The 24,829-nt window shown below is 37.7% G+C and overlaps 1 protein-coding gene across 1 annotated transcript in view; it reads left to right on the top strand.

Moving 5' to 3' along the window:
* LOC144970651 (uncharacterized) overlaps window positions 1–24,829 on the top strand; it is a 113,556-nt gene that overhangs the window by 61,807 nt on the left and 26,920 nt on the right. The gene's annotated exons all lie outside the window — the stretch shown is intronic.

Below are 24,829 nucleotides of genomic sequence, written 5' to 3'. Positions count from 1 at the left end.
AAGTGATAAGTTGCAAGCTACAACTCAGACAATTATTTTTTGTCAACTTAAATTACACGTTTTCAGAATTCTCACACCAAAATATTTCAACCCTCCCGTAAAAAAACAACAAAATCAAAACTATATTGATATATTGCGTTTACCTAAAATTTCACAACATCCTCCAGCCAAATTTAACATACCAATACACAAAATTGCGTGTATTCTTTAAGGTTTATAGTCTGATTGATATAATTTAGTGAGAACTAATCATCATCTGGATGTCTAAAATAAGGTGAGTGACGCCAACTTTGTTCTTACTATATATATATATATATATATATATATATATATATATATATATATATATATATATATATATATATACTTATGAGAGTTAGCGGGAACTTGTAGATACGAGAGTGCTCGATAATGTTGGTTAGAGCAAAATAACTAAAGTCACTCACGTATTTTTTGTCGAGACAATTGTTTCTATGTCCTCCATTTCGTCAATCGACCATTATCCGCAGTAATCTTTTTCTTTCGAGAGTTCGATGTTGCTCCCGCCCATTCAATGACACACTTAGCGGAAATAAGGATGTAAATAACATCGGTAGTTTTTATTCTTCATGCTGGCTAGAACTGTTCACATGTCTTGTGATCAGAATGTGTAAAAGTCAAAACATGATCAGATTTACAATGTTTTTTTTCCCCTCTGGATAGGCTTTTATGCTGGTCGGAGAAATATTTCATAAGGGCGTCCGCCATTGTTCTGATAGTTTAGAGCCAGTTACTAAGTTACCATGCGTCATTACGAAGGAAGTGACGTTACGACTGATGAAGCGTATTTCACGAAGGCCCACGTTTGAGAATTTTTGTCAAGATAAGGGTCAATTAAACCGATTGATAATAGGATTCAATAGTTTGAAGTCACGTCCGTCCAGCGACCAGCAGCGTGGTTCTATACGAAAAAAAATCGGTACTTTTTATTCTTCATGCTGGCTAGAACTGTTTCACATGTCATGTGATCAGAATGTATAAAAGTCAAAACATGATCAGATTTATAATGTTTTTCTCCATGGATAAACTTTTATGCTCGTCAGAGAAGTATTTCATAAGGTCGATGACGGAGATAATGGCTTCCGCCATTGTTACGATAGTTTTGAACCAGTTGCTATGCGTTATTACGAGGGAAGTGACATCACGACTGTTGAACCGTATTGAAGGACGAATTTTCTTGCTAAATTGTTACATACGTCCTTTCCATATTACGGCAGTATAATGGTTATGATAATTGATATCTTATAATGTGGATTCTGTTTCCATTTAATTATTAGTTTCACTTCCATTGATCTAAATATCAACCCATCGGTCGATATAAGGAGATATAATTACATAAGAATGATGTCATGGCTGTTATGTCCTTGCTAGCATATCGAAACCAACAAGGCCAATATTTTTACAGTCATTAATTATATCTGTATTGATACGACGTAAGATAATATAGATAAAATGCGCTTGGCCAAGGAGTTCACAACATTGCCATCCGGAAGTATAACGGACCAACACACAAACTATGTGTGACCATGAACTTTTATAGTCTTGTTAATACAGTTTAGTGAGAACAACTCACAAACGCGGATGGCAAAAACAATAACAAAGGCCTGAGTGACGTCATCTGCATACTATCTATAGTCTATATCGATGTACGGTGATATTCTCGAGGTGTTCTCTCTCTCTCTCTCTCTCTCTCTCTCTCTCTCCCCCTCTCTCTCTCTCTCCCTCTCTCTCTCTCCCCTTATTTTTAACATTCGAAACCTTGACAATTTTGAAATTCGCAAACATTCTAATAAGCCGTGGACTGTGTACTGTATATTTATATATATATATATATATATATATATATATATATATATATATATATATAGTGTGTGTGTGTGTGTGTGTGTGTGTGTGTGTGTGTGAACAACCTAGTATCATAACAATAAATAAATAGAAAGCAACAAGTTTAGCTTTATGTCCGAGAATACTAGGCCGCGACGTATCCGTTACTCTGCCGTTCTCCGGAAAAAAACAACAATATTTAAAGCTTTGGCCAGAAAGCTTGCCCTTCAAATATCGATCGATTTAAATCACCCTCATCTTGGCAAAAGCTCTCAAACCTGGGACTTAGCGATTTAAATGACCCTCATCTTGGCAAAAACTCTCAAACCTGGGATTTCGCGAAATCCACAGCCGTTTATTACACTAGAAATCTTTCACTTTAGTTTACTACCGCCTCACCCCCAATGGGAACGACCCACCGTCGATGACGGGGAGACATTGTCTACTGATAGTACTATATAAGAAGTCACTGCGGGGAGACCACCGTGTGGTTACGTCATAACTGATGTCCAGAACGTGAAAACTGGCCTATATTTATCCCTGCAGGTAGAATGCACCGCTTGGATTTCATTGTCAGTCAGGCTATAGGACAGATTTCGTAAAATCGACATTTTTACACTGCAATTGCTGACCATACACTTCTTCCATATTTTTCTATTTTATATGGATATAACGGCCACATTTTCATCTTTAAGACGCAATTATTTTCATTGATATCAAGAAATGGTGAGTATACTTTATTCTCTGTTGAAAAATGTATATTTTTCTATTTAAAATTAACCTAAAAAATATTTGTAATTGTTTAAAAAATTCAAATTGATGTTATCTGAGTTTTGTTACCCTAACACATGGTAGTAAATATAAGAGTAATAATCTACTTTTAATATAGTATTTATTTCAATGATTTGTAATGACCGGTTTTTGCACAATGAATGTGTAAACACATCTTGTCTAATTCTTTGTTGGCTAACAAAATAGTCCCGTATTCAGACAAACTCCTGAGACATGAGAACACGAATCCAATTGTGATGATAACGTTATTCTTGTTGTTGTTTTATGGTGATGATGATGATGATGATGATGATGATGATGACGATGATGATCACGATGACGATGATGATGATGATGATGATGATGATGATGATGATGATGATGATGATGATAGCGCAGTTATAGTAGTAATCATAGTAGTAGTAGTAGTAGTAGTAGTAGTAGTAGTAGTAGTAGTAGTAGTAGTAGTAGTAGTAGTAGTAGTAGTACACACACACACCCAGAGAGAGAGAGAGAGAGAGAGAGAGAGAGAGAGAGAGAGAGAGAGAGAGGGCGGGGGGGGGGGGGGGGGAGCGTGTGTGTGTGTGTGTGTAAAACTCGTGTACGCACATTTTTAGCATGGAACGATTTTTATTGCTTGTTCAGTCAAGTTCTCATGATTTCTCTGTGACAATTGAACTTTAAACCTATAACTTTCACACCAATTTGCCATTCCGTCTTCACGATTCGCACCTTCCCTCGATATTCTCTACATCGCCCGTTGGTACAGTCAACGGGCGTGGGAAAAGAGGGTAGATAGATATATTACGACATCAAAAAGCGATGTGATCAAAGGTGGCGGATGATTGTGTAACATCAAAAGCCCGATGGACTGCGCTACAAGGCCGAAGTTTCGAGGGGATATGTGATTTGAGTGGGAGGGGCTTATTTGACTTTGCCGATGACCGACTGGTGGACGATTGAAATTATAATTGTCCTTTTTCAGCAGCCAATTGGAAATGGGTAATTGTAAACATCTGATTGGCGCTTCATGGATAGAAATCAGTTTGGAGGTCATGGGATGAATTTGCTGGAGAGATGGAGTAAATTTGAAATGAATTGAACGTAATTTGGGGAGTTGTCTAGGTGTCAAATAAGACTCTCACAGACCGGTGATAAATCCTTTTTTTTTTTTGGGCCGCAAATGCTACAGTAAACTTCTTTCTCTATCTTATTTTTGCTTTTCAGAGTTTTTCAGAGTGGGTATATAGGCGGATTCCATTTTGAATAACGGGCATTTAGAACTATATTTTAAAGGAAAATTATTACGTTATTATTATTAGCAGGCATCTAGGCGATCACTATCGTATTATTACTAACAATCAATAATATTATTATAACTCTTATAATTACAATTATTATTATTATCATTATTATTATTATTATTATTATTATTATTATCATCATCATCATCATCATCATCATCATCATCATCATCATCATCATCATCATCATCATCATCATCATCATCATCATCAATATCAATAATAACTAATGATTTTTTTCTTTACTCAGATGAATGGTCATACTGAAAACAAGCATTGTCTCAATGCAAATGGACTCTGCCGAATAAGCTGTGAAAGGGCTCAAATGAGATATGTGGTCAAAAAACATTTCATGCAAACTGCTCCAGAATTAGCAAGTGAAGTTCCACCAGTGAAAAAAAGAAAAAAGAACGTTGGTTAATTAGAAGCTGTTTCTGTGAAATGTAACAATCAGCTGTTCCTTACAATAATCGTGAGGTTTTACGTATGTTAATAAAAAGTATTAATATATAAAATGTGTTAAGATCTCGATGTCTATACAAAGTTCAAAGGAATACTTATAACGTATCTTTACCTATGATTGTCAATTTATTTTAAAATAACAGTTCACTTTGATTATCTGATCATTAATCCTCCCCCCCCCCTCCCATCTTTTTCAATGCATTTATAATGATTTTTTATTTTAAAAAAATGGAGATTATTAATTTTTTACTATTATTATTATTACAGTGGTGATCAAGAGTAAGATAAATACACTGATATTATATGATTATTACTAGTATTAGTATTACATCGATATCCTGTGTTTCAACTGATTCACAATGATCATTTCTGTTATCCACGATGCTTCGGTTGATCAATAAGCCGACCATTTTCAACAAATTTCCATTTTAAATAGTATTAGCTATCTGGTCGGCGTCCTTTTTTTTGTCGCAGCACTGGAGAGAGACTGAGAGAGAGAGAGAGAGAGAGAGAGAGAGAGAGAGAGAGAGAGAGAGAGAGAGAGTCTGTGTGTGTATGTGTGTGTGTGTGTGTGTGTGTGTGTTGGTGTACATAAAACTAATTTATGCAACGTTTTACCACGAAACAATTTTCATTTTACCACCTCAGTTTAATCTCTCATCAGTTCTCTCTGACAATTGAACTTTGAACCTATAACTTTAACACAGCTACGTCATTCCATCTTCACGATTCGCACCTCATCGCGATATTCTTTTATGTTGACTCGTGGTACAGTCAACGGGGTTTAGAGAAGATAGATATTGAGTGACATCATCAAAAGCGATGTGATCAAAGCTGGCGGATGGTTGTGTAACATCAAAGACCAGTGACTGGTCTAAAAGGCCTATCATATTCGTGGGTATGTGTGATTAGAGTAGGAGGAGCTTTCTTGACTTTGCTGATGACCGACTGGTGGATAATTGAAATTAGAATTGTCCTTTTTCAGCAGCCAATTGGAAATGGGCAATTGTAAAAAGCTGATTGGACGCTCATGGAAAGAAAGCAGTTTGAGGGACATGGAAGGAAATTGCCGGAGAGCGTGGAGGGGGGGAGGAGTAAATTATATTGGATGAATTGATAGTAATTTGGGGCGTTGGGAAGTTAAATAAAACTCTCGGAAACAGGTGATGAGTCAATTCTTCGGTCGCAAATGATTCAGTAAAATTCTTTATTCTTTCTTTCTTTCTTTTTTTTTATTTCCTTTCTGTCAGAGTGGACATATAAAGGCGAATTCCAATTTTTTTTTTAAACGGGCATTTAGAACGATATTTTATTGAGAAATTATTGCGTTTACCAAAATTAGCAGGCGTTTAGGTGATAGCCACTATTTATTTGATCTCTTGATCACCACATCAGCATATTTTCATATTTTGTTGTTGTTAAATTGAATTCGTATCACGTTTCCTTCACACTTGTCTCACTGTAATATGTTTTGTTTTATATCACTGTAAAGCGCTTAGAGCCTGTGACAACGGGGTAAAGCGCTATATAAATGCCATTTATTACTATTATTATTTTCATGAAAATGATCATTATCATCATCATCATCATCATATTATTATTATTATTATTATTATTATTATTATTATTATTATTATTATTATTATTATTATTATTATTATTATTATTATTATTATTATTCATTTTATTATTTATTATTATTATTTATTATTATTATTATTATTATTATTATTATTATTATTATTATTATTATTATTATTATTATTATTATTATTATAGTTTAGATCTATACAAACGTCAAAGGAATGCATATAACATATATCTTTTCCTAAGAATTGTCAATTGCCATTACTAAAACCAGTTCGTTTTGATCATTTGATCAACAAACCCCTACAATTCGGTGATTACGCATTTTTTAAATTGCTGTCAAAAAAGGATATGGCTGTACAGGTGAGCGGATATCTCAACAATGCTTCATTCCAAAACGACTTTGATTATATATTTTTACTCTGTGAATATTGATGATTATTGCAGTATTTCTCATTTATTTGTATAAACTCAGATAACTATGTAATGTTTGATTATATCGTTTGAAGTAATTAAAATTTCGGACCCATTTTTATGGTTATTTCCTATAAAATCTAATCCCAAATGATCTACTAAAATTATATCAAATAAAAGTATGTACATCACTTGTTATGACTCTAAAATATCTTATTGCTACATCTAATAGCATCTTTACTACGCCACTTTGAACTTGAGAAAAAAAATCGTCAAAATAGGAAAAGTTGCTCAGTCGCCCTTTCGGCACAGGCCGTGACTCGCCATCTGTTATGAACTAGCGTCCGGCAAAATTTACCTGTCGAACTAAAGTGAAATCAGTAAACGGCTGTGAGTCCCAGGTTTGATATTTTTTGTCAAGATAAAGGTATTTTTAATCGATCGATAATTGAAGGACAAGTTCTCTGGCCAATTTTCTAAATATGTGTTTTTCTAGAGCACGACTCTACATAGAACCCGCCATTAGTCATCGCCGCTAAAGAACTATTTTTCAACACCTTAAACCCGGGCCTCCAACAGAACTGGGGAAAAAAAAGACTAATACATATTAATCTAAGATCCCATAATGCCTCGGTCTTCTTGTCAAACGGAAGTGGGCCGAGATGAGTTAATGAGACCAACGGCGTTCACGCATGTTGTGCATTCATCACTGTGTCAAACCTTAAAGGGGGACAGTAGGGGTCATGTGATGAGGCGGTATGATATGGAGGAAAGGAGATCTTTTTGGTACTTTCTTCTAGTATTTAGTATCGTTAACTTCATTGTTACTGTATTGCTGTTGGTGCTGGGTCGTGGTAGTAGTAATGGTGTAGGTGGCGGCAGTGAGTGGTTGTGGTGGGTGGTGGTGATGATGATGTTGATGATGATGATGGTGATGATGACAACGACAATGGAGTTGTTGTTGTTGATGATGATGTTGATGTTGATGATGATGACGATGATGATGATGATGATGATGATGATGATGATGATGATGATGATGATGATGATGATGATGGTGATACTGATGATGATGATGATGATGGTGATGATGATGATTAATGTTGATGATGATGATGATGATGATAGTTGTTGTTGTTGTTGATTATGATGCTGTGATCATCATCATCATCATCATCATCATCATCATCATCATCATCATCATCATCATCATCATCATCAATATCATCTTCTTCTTCATTATAATTCTGATCATTGTCCTTTTATTTATTGTAATTGTTTTACGTTTTTGCAGGAGTGACGTTGGGTTTAATGTCAGTGGTTTGGGGGGGGGGGGGGGGATAGAGAGATTTTACTTCAAACTTCAAGTACCGTTTATAAAAATAGCACCCAATTTAACACCACTTCTCTGAAACTTCAGGGTTAAGGCATTTTATCACTTGTAAGTCATGCTGATCTATCTGTTTATAAAGAAAAAGCTTTTTTACCCTACGTGATGAAAGATATTTTGTCCTTGAAGGCAGATTTAATATCCTCGTGTAAATATTTAAGAGTGTGTGTGTGTGTGGGGGGGGGGGGGGGGAATAATAAAATATAAAGCTAATCCCGTAATCTAAAAGGACAATAGATTAATACCGCAAGCAGATGCTCGACGAGCGTTTGTGTGCACAACTGAAGATCATAAATTTCTCTTTGAGTCAAGATAGTCTCGGTGTTTATCATGATACGGTTAGGTCAAAGGCATTTGGGCGGCTATGTGGTCTTGTAGAATGACACTCGCTTTCGGATCGGAAGGACCTGGGTTCGAGCCTCACTCGGCGCATAGTTGAGTCCTTGGAGAAGGCTCTTTACTCACATTCTCTCACCGTACTCAGGTGTAAAATGAGTACCTGGTCGGTAACAGCGTTGTCTTGTCCGAAAAATAATTGTAATATCACCTAACAGGCGTCATGTCTAGTCCTAAATGTTATGTGTTACTGTTTGCCAGGGACCCCTTGTAAAGCGCTTGGAGCATGTTTAGTGGATATTGCTCTATATAGAAACTTAATTTTTTAAAAATACCCTGAGAAATTAAAAGGGAAAGGTTCAGGTGAAAAATCCCCAGATTTGATCATAATTATATTATGATCATCGGGCGCCTAGAGCCTGATGAAATTGGGGTAAAGCGCTAAACAAATGCCATTTATTATTATTATTTATTAATATCATTTACATTATCGTTCGGCAACGTGGTCCAGTGGTGTGACTCGTCTTCGGATCGGAAGTTCCAATGTTGGAATCCCGCTCCTAACGACGCATAGTTGAGTCCTTGGAAAAGCCTCTTTACTCACGATTTCTCACCGTATTCGAATGTAGAATGAGTAGGCTAGTAGTCCGTCTCAAGAGACGATGGTTTGCGCCTTGTATGGCTTTAGTCTCATCAGTCCTGTTGAGAGCAACGACGGGTGTGACTCAGCAGACCAATCCTTGCATGGCAGTCTCTACCGCAGTTGTTGCACACGTAGTTTGACTGTGTGTTTGGTATTTGGATCTGCTGCCTCTCTTTCCTCCTTGTTCTCCTCTTCTCAAAACTTCATCTTTCTCCTCTCCTCACCCCTCTTCACTCCCTCCATCACCGCATATCTCCAGCCGCTGCGGTCGTCAGCAAGCGACTCCCATGTGTTTGAGTCGATGCCTGTCAATTTCATGTCTCGTTTGCAGACATCATAGAAGCGCAGAGCTGGACGGCCAGTTGGTCGCCGTCCAGAAGCTAGTTCACCGTACATGATGTCTTTGGGTATGCGTCCATCGTCCATCCTGTGTACGTGACCAAGCCATCGCAAACGTCGCTGGCAGAGCATGAGATGCATACTGAGGGAGTTCGCTCTTTCTAGCACTGCATTGTTAGTGAGTCTGTCCTGCCACCTGATGCCGAGAATTCGTCGTAGACAGCGAATGTGGAAGTTTTCCAGGCGGTTCTCCTGTCTGGCATATGTAGAATGAGTACCAGACCGTAAAAGGCCTTGTCTTTGCCGGGGGGGGGGGGGGGGGGGGGAATATCTAAATGCTCAAGTTTTTGTGGATTTTACTTTAATTATCAAAAATATATTAGTTGAAATCTTTTTTATTAAAGTCCTATTATAATTTATCGAACTCCCTGCCAATGGGGTTCAACAGTCGTGTCGTAACGTCACTTCCCACGCATAGTAACCAGTTCTAACCTATCGAAGGAATGGCGGACGCTCTTATCTCCATCACCGCCCTTAGGAAATATTTCTCCGACGAGTATAAAAGTGTATCCAGTGGTGAAAATTTGATCGTGTTTTGACTTTTATACATTCTGATCACATGACATGTGAAAAAGATCTAGCCAGCACGAAGAATAAAAAGTACCGATTTTCTTTGTTTAGAACCAAGTTGCTGCTTGCTGGGCGGACGTGACATCAGACTTTTTAATCCTATTGGATTGTTGAAATGCTCAATTTGTAGTTTGTTGTATTTCATGTCTATTTGGTGGACGGACTAGTAAAAGGCAGATTCTCCGTTAAGAGGGTTTGAGGGACTGTTGTAATCTGACTAATTTTTATGTTCCTTTGGAGTGGTGAGGTGAAGGTAGATAGAACTGAATGCCATATTCTAAAGATCATAAACCTGTTATCACAGTGTCATTCATTTACAATGTAACATGAGACAAGAGGTACGGAAGTCGTAAATCCATTTTGATGTTCTCACAACCGTCCAAATAAAAAATAGATAAAAAATAAAACAGATAAATTCAATTCTGCCCTACTCAGAAAAAAAAAAAACACATAAAATTGGGCCAGAAATCTCGTCCTTCAAATATCGATCCACAAAAATGACCTTCATCTTGTCTAAAGCTCTCGAACTTGGTACTTCAATGACGTTTTCAAGGAAATCCCAGATATGAGATGTTATTTTTTGATATAATGAGCGTCATTTTAATCAATCGAAATTTAAGAACGATTTATCTGGCTAAACTTGCTATCAAATATTATGTTTACTGAAGTGCGGCGGAATTAATAGCTTCAATCAGCTTACTTAAAAACAACACACTAGAAATGGGATTTACGTTGATAACTAACTAAATGCTTATCTGGAGAGACATGCATTAGAAAACTTGGCCCCAAAAAACTCGTCCTTCAAATATCGATTTGCTTTAATTGATCCTCGTCTTGCCAAAAAAAACTCTCAAACCAGGGACTTTGCGACATACACACACACACGCACACACACATACACACACGCATACACATACTCTATATTAGTGAGGGGGGGGTGGGAGGGGGGAGGGGTAAAAATCACAGCATGCCAAGTGACTTTCCATCCAGAATATTTATATTTGTTCAGGACTTCTACACGACACATTTTTGGATAGATCGATTCTTATGTCCACGTGACTTTTGTTTAAAGTCACATCATAATATAAAAGAAATAGACATTATGCGCAGACACGATTCCAAATGACTATAGGATATACTTGTCTAGACTGTTCCTTTCTCGCCCACCAGGGTTACATATATAAAGACGATACAACTTACCACAACACCCCACCTCCTCAATATTTTACGCACCCTCCCTCCACTCCCAAAGTCAACCCATTTCTCACTTAAACTACCCCCCCCCCCTTCCGCCAATGAATTCCGACTCACACACTACCTACCCAGTTACCCATCCCCCTCACATCCCCCCCCCCTTTTTTTTTTCACGCTCCATACTTCTTGATAATCTATATTCTCTATAAGTCGACCAAACAATTTGCATTTCAAATAATATTGAATTAACAGGATTATCGTATTCGCGATCCTGTTACGTCATTTCCAAAATACACGAAGACCTTTGCTTAACCATTCAGGGCCAAAATTCTTTTTTTTTCCATTTTGGCCAGATACATTTATTTCACCACATAAATATACGGTGTCGAGCCATTGGTGGAATAGCAGGACTTTATCCCAGTTTTTGTAGCGTGAAACGGATAAACCATTTTGTCCTACATTTTGGTCTATCGCAAACAAGAAATTAATGGGGAGGAGAAAAGTGCCAGAAGACGATAGAAAATAAATCGATCCGCCTGTTATGAAAACTCCACCTGGCGCCAAGAGTGACACTCTACAATCAGCGCACTCCACAACTCCTAAAAAGTGGTTTCAAGTGTCTATCGCAAATTACTCCTCTTCAAATCAATCATAATATACCCACCTAACCAATAACTGTTGAGTGGACAAGGGGTTTCAGAAATAAAGATCTCAAAGCACCCGGGATCGATCCCGGTCCGTAACACACCTTCCAAAAAAACAAAAAAACTTCAGCATTTATATAGGGCACTATCGACTAAACGTGCTCACAGCGCTTTGCAGGAGGCCTGTAGACAATTACAATACTTAACATGTAGGACAAGACACGACGCTTGTTAGGCGATATTACAACTTTAGAGAATGTGAGTAAAAGTTGTTTTTTCCCTAGAACTCAACTATGTGCTGCTCAGAGCGGGACTCAATCCTTGGACCTTCGGGTATGAAAGCGAATGTCATACCACAAGACCACATGGCAGCGCTCATTGCTTCCCTATGATTCTAAAGTGAGTGTTCTACCGATTGAGTGACCGGACTCCCCCCCCCCCCCCGACCCTACCCGCAGTCTCATTCAAAAGGTAGCGAAAGTTGATGTTACTATCACTTTCACGCAACAGAAATCGAGTAAAATTCAGAATTTACGTGCTATATCGCTCTAACAGTAAAAGTCAAAGAGGAGATTTCCAAAAATGGCACGACTTGAGAACGTGACAAAAAATTATAAAATTATATTTTACATTTCTAATCCCGTCAGGATTTTGCTTCAAGTAGATGGAGTTCTCCATTCAAAGGATTTCAATTACCGTGAAGACGTGATGGAGGGAAACTGTGTGTGTGTGTGTGTGGGGGGGGGGGGGGGTTGGTGAAGACAATGACCCATTTCTAACATACAGAGTTGAGTGTCTGGTCTAGGGTGAATTGTCCACTTTGTACGTTTTATCATGTAACTTTAAATATCACAAAAGAAAATAAATAGATATTTAGATAGCAGAAAATGTCTTTGTTGTTTTTATTGGTTTTGTTTTTGTTTTTGTTTTTGGTTGTTTTTTGTTGTTGTTGTTGTTTTTTAAAATATTCTTTTTATTGTTAATTATTCATGCACTGGCAATTTCAAAATCCAATTAATTGAAGTTTTGATACTTCAGATTTTTCTGAATCCTAGAATGCAAGGAAGGCACTATTTCGGTGCGTGTATGTGTGTGTATGTGTGTGTGGTATGTGTGCGTGTGTGTGTGAGTGTGTGGGAGGGGGTGTGGGTATATGGGGGATGTTTGAATGTGTGTGATAAAAGGATAGAAATTAAAATGGAATGGGAGAATCAGAGGATCAGAACGTGACCGAGAAAGGACGGATGGAAGCTGAGATAGAAAGAAAATATCAAGAGATGTTTGATGTTTGGATAGATAGAGATTGATAGATAGATAAATAGATATAGATAATCAAATAGATAGAAATATATGGGGAGATAGAATGCGCGTGAAAGAGAGACGCACAGAAATATCTGAACAAAGCCTATTGATTTTGATCTATTTCCACCGACCTCTCAAACAATATCATCAAACATTTTACGTCACAACAACCAAAGTCTCCATCAAGTTTTAGCAAGAGGTCGTAAAAAAATAAACCCAATTTAACACCAGCGCATGAGAACGAGGCAATCAAATGAATTAATGTGGGCGGCCATATTGTTTATTACCCGAAATCCTTTGTCATGCGATTTCCTTTCATATCATACTACGTGATTTCCCATAATCCCAAGCCCTCCCTTTTCAATTCGTGATCTCCACGTCTAATCAGAAATGCCACGGATTCTTTTACGCGGATTTTTATTGCAGCAATAAGGCGGTGGTAAGGGTGACGAATGCGACGTTTCGGATGACGTTTAATAAACGCAAACACTTTTCCCATTCATAATTCACTCTGTATTCGTGTCAAAAACATCGCATTGATTAGCAGTAATCGGATTTACCATTTCTCTTTCGTTCCTCTCTCAAAAATCCAATTACAGCATCTTGTATGCTGGATAAGGGACAAACGATAAGAGAGAAAAATGTTGCGCGTTTATATCATACATTTCTACGAAATCACAATATGCATCAAAATGATTTATTTTCTCCTACCCTTTCATAAAGATTTTGTCATTTCATGCAGTTCGAGTAACCGGATAAGATTCTATTTTATATAGACATGTGCTTATTCAAACCTGAGTTGTGGGAGGATAATGAGCAAAATGCCGAATGATATATCACAGGGGGTGGAATGTTTGCGATCAATGTCACCCATCCGATTATTGGTCATGTTCATCACTTTCTGATTTTGTTTCAAGAAGAAATACCGTGGCACTCGCCAATCGACACCATGTTTTCCCATATTTCATTCCTCAATATTGCATTGATAATTTAACTTCCCATTTTCTCTTCATTATGTGAGATTTAAATATATAGAAATAGAATAAATAGAATTCTAGTTATCAATCTCCAAGGGGGAAAACTGTCTTTGTGGTCTATTCCAAGGGTAGAATAACCCAGGCGTCAGTCGCAGTGCATAGCCGCAAAGTGTACCAGGGCGAAACAAGTGGGCCAAGGCGCACAGCCCGGCTGGGAGCCGAACTCAATACTTTTTGGGTATCAGGCAAAGACACTACCACTGTGGTCAGCAGATTCCTAATCACTAAAATCGCTGTCTAAAAAGGATTAGCAAAGAGCTGAGTGGCGTCAATTTCTTTCCTTAAAATTAAAATTGAGCTTTATATAGCGCAATATCCACTAAATGTGCTCAAAACGCTTTACAAGGGGTCCCAGGTCAACAGCAACATTTAACATATAGGACGGGACATGACGCCTGTTAGGCGATATTACAATTTTGCGGACAAAGACAACGCTGTTAACGGCCAGGTAATCATTTTACACCTGAGTACGGTGAGAGAATGTGAGTAAAGAGCCTTTTCCAAGGACTCAACTATCCGCCGAACGCGAGGCTCGAACCATGGACCTTCCGATCCGAAAGCGAGTGTCATACCACTAGACCACATAGCCGCACAATAATTAATATTCTATAACTTTGAAACCCACACCTTCGACAAAGCGATTAGTGCAAAACGATTTGGAGACGAAGAAGAAACAGACGCAAACAGAACATCGATTTCAAAATGCCTGGTAATTATCGCCCTTTAGCCATATTTACGCGCTCCGAAAAAAACACTTAATATTTAAAATTTCACCCAGAAAAATCGTCCTTCAAATATCAATCGATTAAAATGACCCCCATCTTGCCAAAGAACTCTCAAACATGGAACTTCAAAAAATCGTTAAGGAAGTCTCAGGTTTGATATTTTTTTTGACAAGACGAGGACTATTTTTATCCATCGATATGTGAAGGACGAGATTTCTGGCCAAAATGTTTAATTCGTGTTATTTCATAGCACGATAGCATAGCCAGTAGGCATAAATTAATAATAGTGTCTGTTGATAGAGAATCTATAATTTGTTGATAAGCAAACTAAACTTACATTGATTAAACGTGTAAAGCGATAGTGACATCATGTGGAATCGTTTGGCTGTAGGTGGGTATTTCATTCACAAATCAATGACTCGCTTAAGAAACTAAGGAGCAGGCACCGTTGTGAGATAAAGATATGAACAATAGGATTCAATAGTCTGATGTCACGTCCGCCCAACAACGAGCAGCTTGGCTCTAACCAAAGAAAATCGGTACTTTTTATGTCGAAGAGACAGAGAGACAGAGAGAGAGAGAGAGAGAGAGAGAGAGAGAGAGAGAGAGAAAGAGAGAGAGAGAGAGTGAGTTTAAACGGGAGGTATAAATCGGAGGATAGGGCACCACAAACATTTTGCTATTCCCTGCTTCCCAATCACATATGGGTAAAGAAAAAAAGAATCAATTTAATAAAGAAGATAAAGAAGAAAAAATACTATGTTTTTTTTCTTTTAAGTCACGCGTCGATAATTTTGAACAGCATGGACAACAAAATGTTTTATTTTGAGTTCCAATCTATGACATGCTACGCATATCCTCTGTTTCTTGAGTTTTCCACCGTGGGTTCGAACGTAGCCTTCAAATGACATAGCCTAACATTGACCAGATAAAATAAATTATATGGGAAGCAGATGTCGCAACGTCACACCTTTTCTCTCTTCTGGTTCCAAGCTCATTGGCATTGCTTCACTAGTCCTCTAGACAATGCATAAACAATTAATAGGTCATATATTGAATCTTAAGGTGGCATAACTATTTTAGTAGCAGGGTATAAAAGCAAATTCTTATGATTAAGGGGCGTAAAAGAGCGAGGATGGATGATCACCACTCTGAAATAAGAAGATCAATTCCACAATCCTCCCTGTTGGCTGGTTTCACACTTCCAATGAGATTGGAACCAGTATTTTAACATCACACTATTATTCCCTATTACGCCACAAAAGAAATAAAATCGTGAGTTATATTCAATAGTTCATCATTTGTTTTTAGTAATGAATATAACAGCCTTAAAAAAGAGCCAAAACCCTTTTTCAGCAAACAACAAAAAATACCAATAAAAACATATAGTCAAAAGTAAAAATCCAGATCGACTACGAAATATTTTGAATGTCCTCTCATTTGAAGAAAAATCTTGGGATGCAAACAAAAATAAGCGTTCGCTCGGTCACTAAAAGTGCTCAGTTCATTTTTTTTTGAGCACTAATAACAACAATTGATTTTTGGACGACTGAAGAATAATATGAAATCATTCAACCAGGATTCAGTATTTAGTTAAGGCGACAGCTCATTTGATTCCGTATCAAGACACATTATGTACAAACACCAATATTATAACGTGGTCGTTCCGATGGCCGCCGTAATCATAGAGCATAAACAAGATAACCAAGCTAAAATTGCATAAGAAACTCCTATGAAAGACGCAAAATAGTTCTTTCTATTTAAAGTACACAAAACACACACAGTCACACACACAGACACACACACACAAACACACACACACACACACACACACACACACACGCATATGCATAAAGCCTAACAGCTATCGATAGAATGAAGTTGACGTCACTCGGGTCTTTGTCATTGTTTTTTTTTTTTTGCCATCCGAGTAATGAGTAATTCTCACTTAACTGTATTCACCAGATTAAAAAAGTTCATAGTTACACATATTTTTGCTGTGGTTTGGTCTGTTATACTTCTGGATAGCAATGTTGTGAGCTTCTTAGCCAAGCGCACACGATCGATACTCACCCACAGACTCAAACTTACCTGTTCTTCACCTAGACCTCTACCCCCCCCCCCCCCCCCCCCCCCACACACACACACACCATTTCCCAACTAACGCCGATTCCCCTGTCCTCCCCTCTCCTGACCCCTCAAAACATCACGCTCCAACAACAATAAAGCACCACTTCCAGACATTACCCCGTTTCCGGTCTGGCTCTAGCACCAAGTACGGCATCGAGTTGAAACAACACTCCAAGTTCTACTAAGTACTCGATACTCAAACTCGATTACAATGGTGATATCGGTTAATCCTTTAGAAGCAACGTTCGGTTTCGAGCTTGAGCTTAAGCTTTAACTTTTTAAAATATTTTGCGCAATTTCCACTAAATGTGCTCAAAATGACTTTATGAAGGCTCCCAAACAAACCGCAACACTAAACATATAAGACGGGATATGAAGGCCTGTTAGGAGATATAACAAATTGTTTTTCTATAGAGGCAACGCCGTTAAATACCAGGTACTCATTTTACACCCGAGTACGGTGAGGGAATGTGAAAAAAGAGCCAATATCCAAACTCGGCGCCCATCAGATCGGGACTCAAACCCATCACCTTCCTATTCCAAGGCGAAAATCATACCACATGACCACATAGCTGCAAGTATCCGAATAGAATTACCCCCCCCCCCCCCTATCCCCCAGCCAGTACTCAATACCTACCCTCGATTCTAACAGTGCATTGAAAGCGAAGAAAGATTTTGCTGCTATATATTCTTGCACCATCGAGGTCTAGAATTGAATTAAAACATTAATCCGTCCAATTTCTACTCAGTACTCAACACTTACACACGATTATAACATTACCGAGGGATATTCCTTCCAACAGAACGAAAACATTACCAGTCCAGCAACCTTTTGCACTCAACACGCACTCTCTTCCTCCTTTTGCTCGGCTTTTGTGGTCAAACGATATGGACCATTGTCTTTTCTGTGTATAGTCAAGCGACATTGAACAGTGTCATTGGCGATATGGGTGACAATGATAGCAAAACTCAGTCGGCGTGTCCGCTGTTAAGTCAGTTTACACACATTTCCTTACTTGACTCAAAGTTGAATAATTTAACCACGGATGGAAATCAGAGTTGCAATAATAGTACTGGTGGTACAAAATGGGCGTATTCCAGCCAACTATTAATGAAAGATGGAAATGAATTTCCATCGTGTGTGTCTTGGAATAGATTAATTAGGTATGAGGATTAAGGTAAAGGGAGTAAATCTGACTCGTGCATGAACAACACAAAATAAACGACGTTTCGGCCTTTGGCCTTGCTCAAGTAAACACAAAATGCATATATATTTATAATATTAGCTCTCTCCTTGCCAACTATTTGTGGAATTTCCCCCGAAAATTCAGACCCACCCAGCACAAAATAAACTTTTTTTTTACTCAAAAAGGTAACAAGTGAGCTCAACAACACAATGTTTAGTATTTATAGCTATAATCAAACAATTTCTTTAAATTTCGTGATGTACAAGAGAAATCAGAATGAGAAAATTGTCGGTAACATCGTAACGAATGTGACGATTTTCCTATGGGTGGTAAGGAGAGGGTTAATTAGGTAATATGAAACATTGTAAATACGTGGAAATGCGCATTAGAATTGCGTATGTGTATCTGCTTTGACAACACTGTCATAATAATGTGGAGAAGCACCTTTATGTAAAATTTTGGACAGAAAACTCTTCCTTTATATATCGATTGATATATATATATTATGCCCCTTGTCTTATCAAAAACTCTCAAACCTCGCACTTGCTACATCCCAGGTTTGAGAGTTTCTGTCAAGATGAGAGCCATTTTAATTGATATTTGAAGGACGAGTTTTCTGGCCAAAATTTTAAATACGCTTTTTTTCAGTGTATGTTAGGATACTGATATCTTTCTCAGTTCTTAACCAGTTAACTGCCGCACTCTTGGAAAACTCCAATTAAAAGTTTGGCCAGAAAATTCGTCTTTCATGTATTGATCGATTTAGATGACCCTCATCTTGCCAATGACTCTCAAACCTTGGACTTCCGCGCCTGTTAATTTCCCATCAAGGTTTTCGTTGAAGTACAGAAACTTTAAATTATTATTCAATGAATGTGTGGCTATATGGTCTAGTATTCTGACACTCGCTTCAGGGTGGGAAAGTCCTGGATTTGAGCCTCGCTCGGCGCATAGTTGAGTCCTTGGAAAATATCTTTACTCGTATTCTCTCTTCGTACTCAGGTGTAAAATGAGTACCTGACCGTTTACAGAGTTGTCTCTGTCGGATAAATTGTAATATAGCCTAATAGGCGTCATGTCTCGTTCTATATGTGTTGCTATTGATCAGGGATCCAATGCAGAGCGCTTTGAGCACGTTTAGTGGATATTGCTCAATATTTTTAAAAGGACTAAAGTTTAAGTTTAAAAATCGTGCTGCTTAAGCATTATGCAATGAAAATAAATATTCTGTTCGTTAGATATTTTTCATTGAAAGTAAACATTGTGCTGGTTAAACATTATGTAATGGAAATGAATATTATGCCGGTTAATTATTATTCAAAGGATGCAAATATTAAGCTGTTTAAATGCTTTTGTTATAATTAAAATAAACCGAACCGACCCCGAAATATTATACCTCAATCATTAACCCCGAGGTGCATATATTGTCAGGTCTGATCGTCGAACGCGATTATGTGTTTTATTTAGCATTGATGTAAGTGACAATATTTTCCTTTAGTTTGAGAGCACTTCCGTTACAATTAACCCTTAAGGGCTATCAGACCTGTAAGTAAGATAGAATTTGGGTTATCAGACTTTCAAACAAGTACATGTCGATTGTCAATAATCCAGTTATCACTCTACAAAATGACATTATGTTGTCATTGAATAGAAGGAACGAAAATGTTGTCACTCAGCTCCTTGATATTGTTTTTAGCCAGCCATTTTTATGAGTAGTTCTCGCTTAATTGTAACAATCAGACTATACACTTTTAATGTCACATATAGTTTTGTGTGTTTGGACATTATGTCCGGCTGGCGGATGTTTTGGGTAGTTTAATTCTGCGCATAACATCAATATCGCTGCTTTTGCATTGTGATGCCACTGATAATACACCTTTTAAGTCAACGACAATACTACAGCACTTTTCGACACAGAGAACGTTGTTATCGGCCAGGCATTCGTTCTACATCTGAGTACGGTGAGTTGATATGAGTAAAGGGCCTTTTCCAAGGACTCAACTTTGCGCTGCTTAGAGCAGGATCGAACGCGGGAGATACCATTACAAAGGAGATTGTCATACCATTAGACAACGAAACAATTTTAACTGTACAAAATAAATTGAGCTTTTATATAGCCGCAATATCCACTAAACGTGCTCAGAGGGCTTTACAAAGGTTCCCTGTCCAACAGCAACACGTAATATAGCACGAGACATGACGCATGTTAGGCGATATTACAATTTCTTTCCGACAGAGACAACGCTGTTAACGGTCAGGTATTCATTTTACACCTAGTACGGTGAGAGAATGTGAGTAAAGAGCCATTTCCACGGATTCAACTATGCGCCGAGCCAGGCTCGAATAAACGTTATTAACTAGAATATAGATGCTGTGCGCTTGGCTAGGGAACTCACAACATTGCCATCCGGAAATAAAACGGACCATCCAACACACAAAACTATGTGTAATCTTGAACATTTATAGTCTGGTTAATACAGTTTAGTTAGAATTAATCATAAACATGGATGGCATTAAAAAAAAAACAAAAAAAAAAACAAGAATAAAGGCCTGAGTGACGTTAACCTCGTTTTATCTATAAGTATAAGAAAACCACGGTTCCAGCCGACGATGACGAATGTATAGCCTTGGGAAAGACATTATCCACAGTTTTCTCATCCGACAGTAAATAGGATGTTAAAGTTTGAGGTCCTGGCTGGTGTATAGCAGCCAGGTTATCGTGTGATTATTTATACAAGCGCTTATCAGGCTTCATATCTCGTCATTTGTGTGAAATAGTATCCGCGGTTATATAGAGCAACAATAGCTAAACGTGCTCAGTGCGCTTTACATGGGGTCGATAGCCAACAACAGCGCTTACCATGTAGGACGAGACATGACGCCTTTAAGGCGATATTACATTTTTTTTTCCAACAGAGACAACGCTGTTTACGACCATGTACTCATTTCACACCAGAGTACGAATTTAAAAGGACGCAACTATGCACCGCTCAGAACGGGACTCAAACTCAAGACCTTCCTATCCAAAGGCGAGTGCCATGTCACTAGACCACATAGTCGCACAACGAGCTTAATTTGATGTGGATAAGTATGATATAAATGCATTTTTGAAAAAAATACGAAACTGGAATTTAAATTGATTAGGATTTGTATGAAGTCTAACACGGGTTTTAAAGATTTAACAACACAGTGTCGGACAAACACCCGCGGGCACTTTATCGATAAGTAAACATACATCACCAGATAATGTGTGCATTCTACATACATTCTAAACATCAACTTATTTCTAACTATTGCCTACTCTTCAATTTTTTATTGTAAGAAAGGCAATTATTTAACGTTATTTCCTATTCTGCTTTACTCTATTTTTAAAAATAAAAAATAAAAAAATAGACACGTTAATAAAAATTTGATAAAAATAAACTCGTCCTTCAAATATTGATCGATTAAAAAAAACACCTTCCTGGCAAATAATATCAAACCTATAATAATATAATAAATGGCATTTATATAGCGCTTTACCCCGTTGTCACAGGCTCTAAGCGTTTTACAGTGAAATAAAACAAAACATATTACAGGAACTAAGACGCGTTTGATGGAAAAGTGATACGAATTTAATTTAACAACAACAAAATATGATAATAGTATTGCAACATTATGACGTTTGAGAGTTTTTGCCAAGAAGATGGTCAATTTAATCGATTGATTTATTGAAGAACGTGTTTTCTGGCCAAAACAAAAAAAAAACTTGTTTGTTTTTTGGGGGTTTTTTTGGGTCAAAGTACGACAGTACTGACTAGTGGGAACGAAATTGACGTCACTCAGCTGTTTGTTATTGTTTTCAGCCTTCTTAATGATTAGTCCTCACTAAATTCTATCAATATAGACAGATTATCATCGTTTAAGGTTACATGTTGTGTGTTAGCACGGACTATCCGGCCGGCGGATGTTGTGAGTATTTTAGCTAAACGTATAGCATCAAAATAATCGTTATCCATTATACTGTACATTCAATCACTTTTCAGAACAATTATATTGACATAATAAACATGATATTTACAAAATGTTTCAAAATATTATTGCCAGTTGCTACTTTATTCAAGGATTAAATTAGCTCCAGGGTTAGAATTGTTCTTTTATTTTATTTTGTTTTGTTTTGTTCTTTGTCTCGGTTAATCGTAGCGAGGAATTGTAAACATCTTGTGTTTCGTTATCAAATAGGATTATATTATAAACAGCTGAATTCGAATAGTGTTTTGTTCAATGCTGTTGAAAAGAACCGAACTATGACATACCAAGGGTCAAAGCAAGTTTAAAAGAATTTGCCGAGCAACATTTATCGTATTAATCCAACGCCTCAAAACGTCATTGTATCCGGTTTGTTTCTATTATGCTGAAAGGGGGTCCCGATAGCTCAGTTGGTAGAGCACTCGCTTCATACAAAGGGAGACCAATCCCGGATGAGTTTGAGATTCTATTTCTGACACCCCCCCCCCCCCCCCCCCACTCTCCCGGCCACCCCCCAACTGTGATTGGGTAGCTGGGTCGGTAAAATCTGGCGAAATGTACTGTTGCGTTCGATTAGCGTCTTATCCAAAGGATAGCAAGCTATTGCTATTGCACGCGTTTCCGCTGCGATTTTTTTGTCTACATCATTAAAAGAAACATTGAACACCAGTGTCTGTTCTCTAACTTGTCGATTAGGTAAATTTAATCCGCCGATAATAATATAGATAGCTCTTTGTCTCTTAGACCGCCTGTTAAGTGATTAATTCTCATTAAAACTATCCAAACAGATTATAAACTTTAAGGTTTCATATCGTTTTGTCTGTCATTACAATTTGTCTGGCTTGCTGACAGAATTGGTGGGTATTTTACTTAACCGCATACTATCGATATCAGATCAGTTCAACTTTCAATTTAATGATTGACGCATTCTGTTTCACCCGGGGATAACACCGAAAAAAGTCCGTGAGTCACAGATTATATTGATAAATTAAGACAACCCACTCCCCCCCCTCCCCCACACACTCTTCCTAAATTTGATAAAAATGTTCAAACCATAGACGAAAGTATTTCATGAAAGTTTTTATATAGCGCAATATCCACTCGAAGTCTCAACGTGCTTTACAGGGGGGTCCCAGGCCAACAGCAACGCTTAACATTTAGGACGGGACATGACGCCTGTTAGGCGATATTACATTTTTTTTTCGGACAGAACAACACTGTTAATGGCCTGGTACTCATTTTACACATGAGAACGGTGAGAGAATGTGAGTAAAGAGCCTTTTCCAAGGACTCAACTATGCGCCGAGCGAGGCTCGAACCAAGGAACTTCCGATTCGAAAGCGACTGTCATGACCACATAGCCGTACTTAGCTATAAATAGGTCAGTTCTTGGAAGTCTCGGGATTAAGATGTTTCTAAAAGTTTTGGATCATCCCTATCTATCAATAGATGTAACGAAGATGACGTTACTCAGCTCTTTGTTATTATTTTAAAACAGCCTTTTAGCGATTAATTCTCAATACTTTATTGATAGTATGCGCTTGGCTAAGAAGCTCATAACATTGCCATCCGGAAGTATAACGGACCAACACACAAAATTGTGTGTATCTATGAACGTTTATAGTCAGGTTAATACAGTTCAGTGAGCATTACTCATAAACGCGGATGGCAAAAAACAATAACAAAAACCCGAGTGGCGTCATCTTCGAACTATCTATAGCCTGGATAATACAGTTAAGTGAGAATTACTCATAAACGTGGGTGGCAAAAAAATAACAAAGACCCGTATGACGTCAATTTAAATTCTATCTATAGATGGAAAGAAATTGACGTCCCTCTGTTTTTTGCTATATTTTTCGTAACCAGTTTAATCATCAGTTCTCTCAAAATTCTATCAATCACACTATAAATATTCAAAGGTTAAACACAGTTTTGTTTGTTGGTACGTTATATCCGACTGGCGGATGTTGTAAGTATTTCGCCAAAACACATAACATCAAATATGTATTGTATTATGAGATCAAATAAAAATTGTTGGATTTTTTTTTTCTCTGGCTAAATTGAAACAAAGCTGTTTCGTCAGCGTAAAACAGGTATGTAATCTAGCTTTCGTGACATGGTGATTGTTGTAAGTATTTCACCAAAACGCGTAGCATCAAATATGTATTTTATATAATGAGATATAAAAATTGTGGGATTTTTTTCTCTGGATGAATTGAAACAAAGCTGTTTCGTGAGCGTAAAACAGGTATGTAATCTAGCTTTCGTGACATGGCAAATGCGCCGATTCGATGTCATGATGGATGTGAGGTTCATTGGCCATCTGTAACTGTCGCTGACATCAAGTGTTTAAAAACTGTTTGCTTGCCCTGGCCTAGCTTGATTGTTATCATTAATATTATTTCTTCTTCTTTTTCTTCATCCTAATCTTCTTTGTTTTATCCTCCTCCTCCTCCTCCCCCTCCTCCTCTTCTTCCTCCTCCTCCTCCTCCTCCTCCTCCCCCTCCACCTCCTCCTCCTTCTCCTTCTCCTTCTTCTTCTTCTTCTTCTTCTTCTTCTTCTTCTTCTTCTTCTTCTTCTTCTTCTTCTTCTTCTTCTTCTTCTTCTTCTTCTTCTTCTTCTGCTTCTTCTCCCGTCTCTTCCACATTATCCTCTTCCGCTTTCTCACCCTCCTCTTTCTCTTTCTTTCTTCATCCTCATTCTCTTCCTACTTCTATCTGCAGTCCATCCTTCTTCTGTCTCCCGCCTCTTACGATCAATGCAAATTTAAGAAACCTTTAAACTGATGAGGCTATTTTTGTAATTAATTGTTTTGATGTTTTGAAGATATATGGGGTCCCGATAGCTCAGTTGGTAGAGCACT

The sequence above is a fragment of the Berghia stephanieae genome, chromosome 4 (assembly GCF_034508935.2).
Source record: "Berghia stephanieae isolate SIO BIC M18660-M18661 chromosome 4, UCSD_Bste_1.3, whole genome shotgun sequence".
NCBI lineage: Eukaryota > Metazoa > Mollusca > Gastropoda > Nudibranchia > Aeolidiidae > Berghia > Berghia stephanieae.
This window is presented reverse-complemented; position numbering and strand designations above follow the sequence as displayed.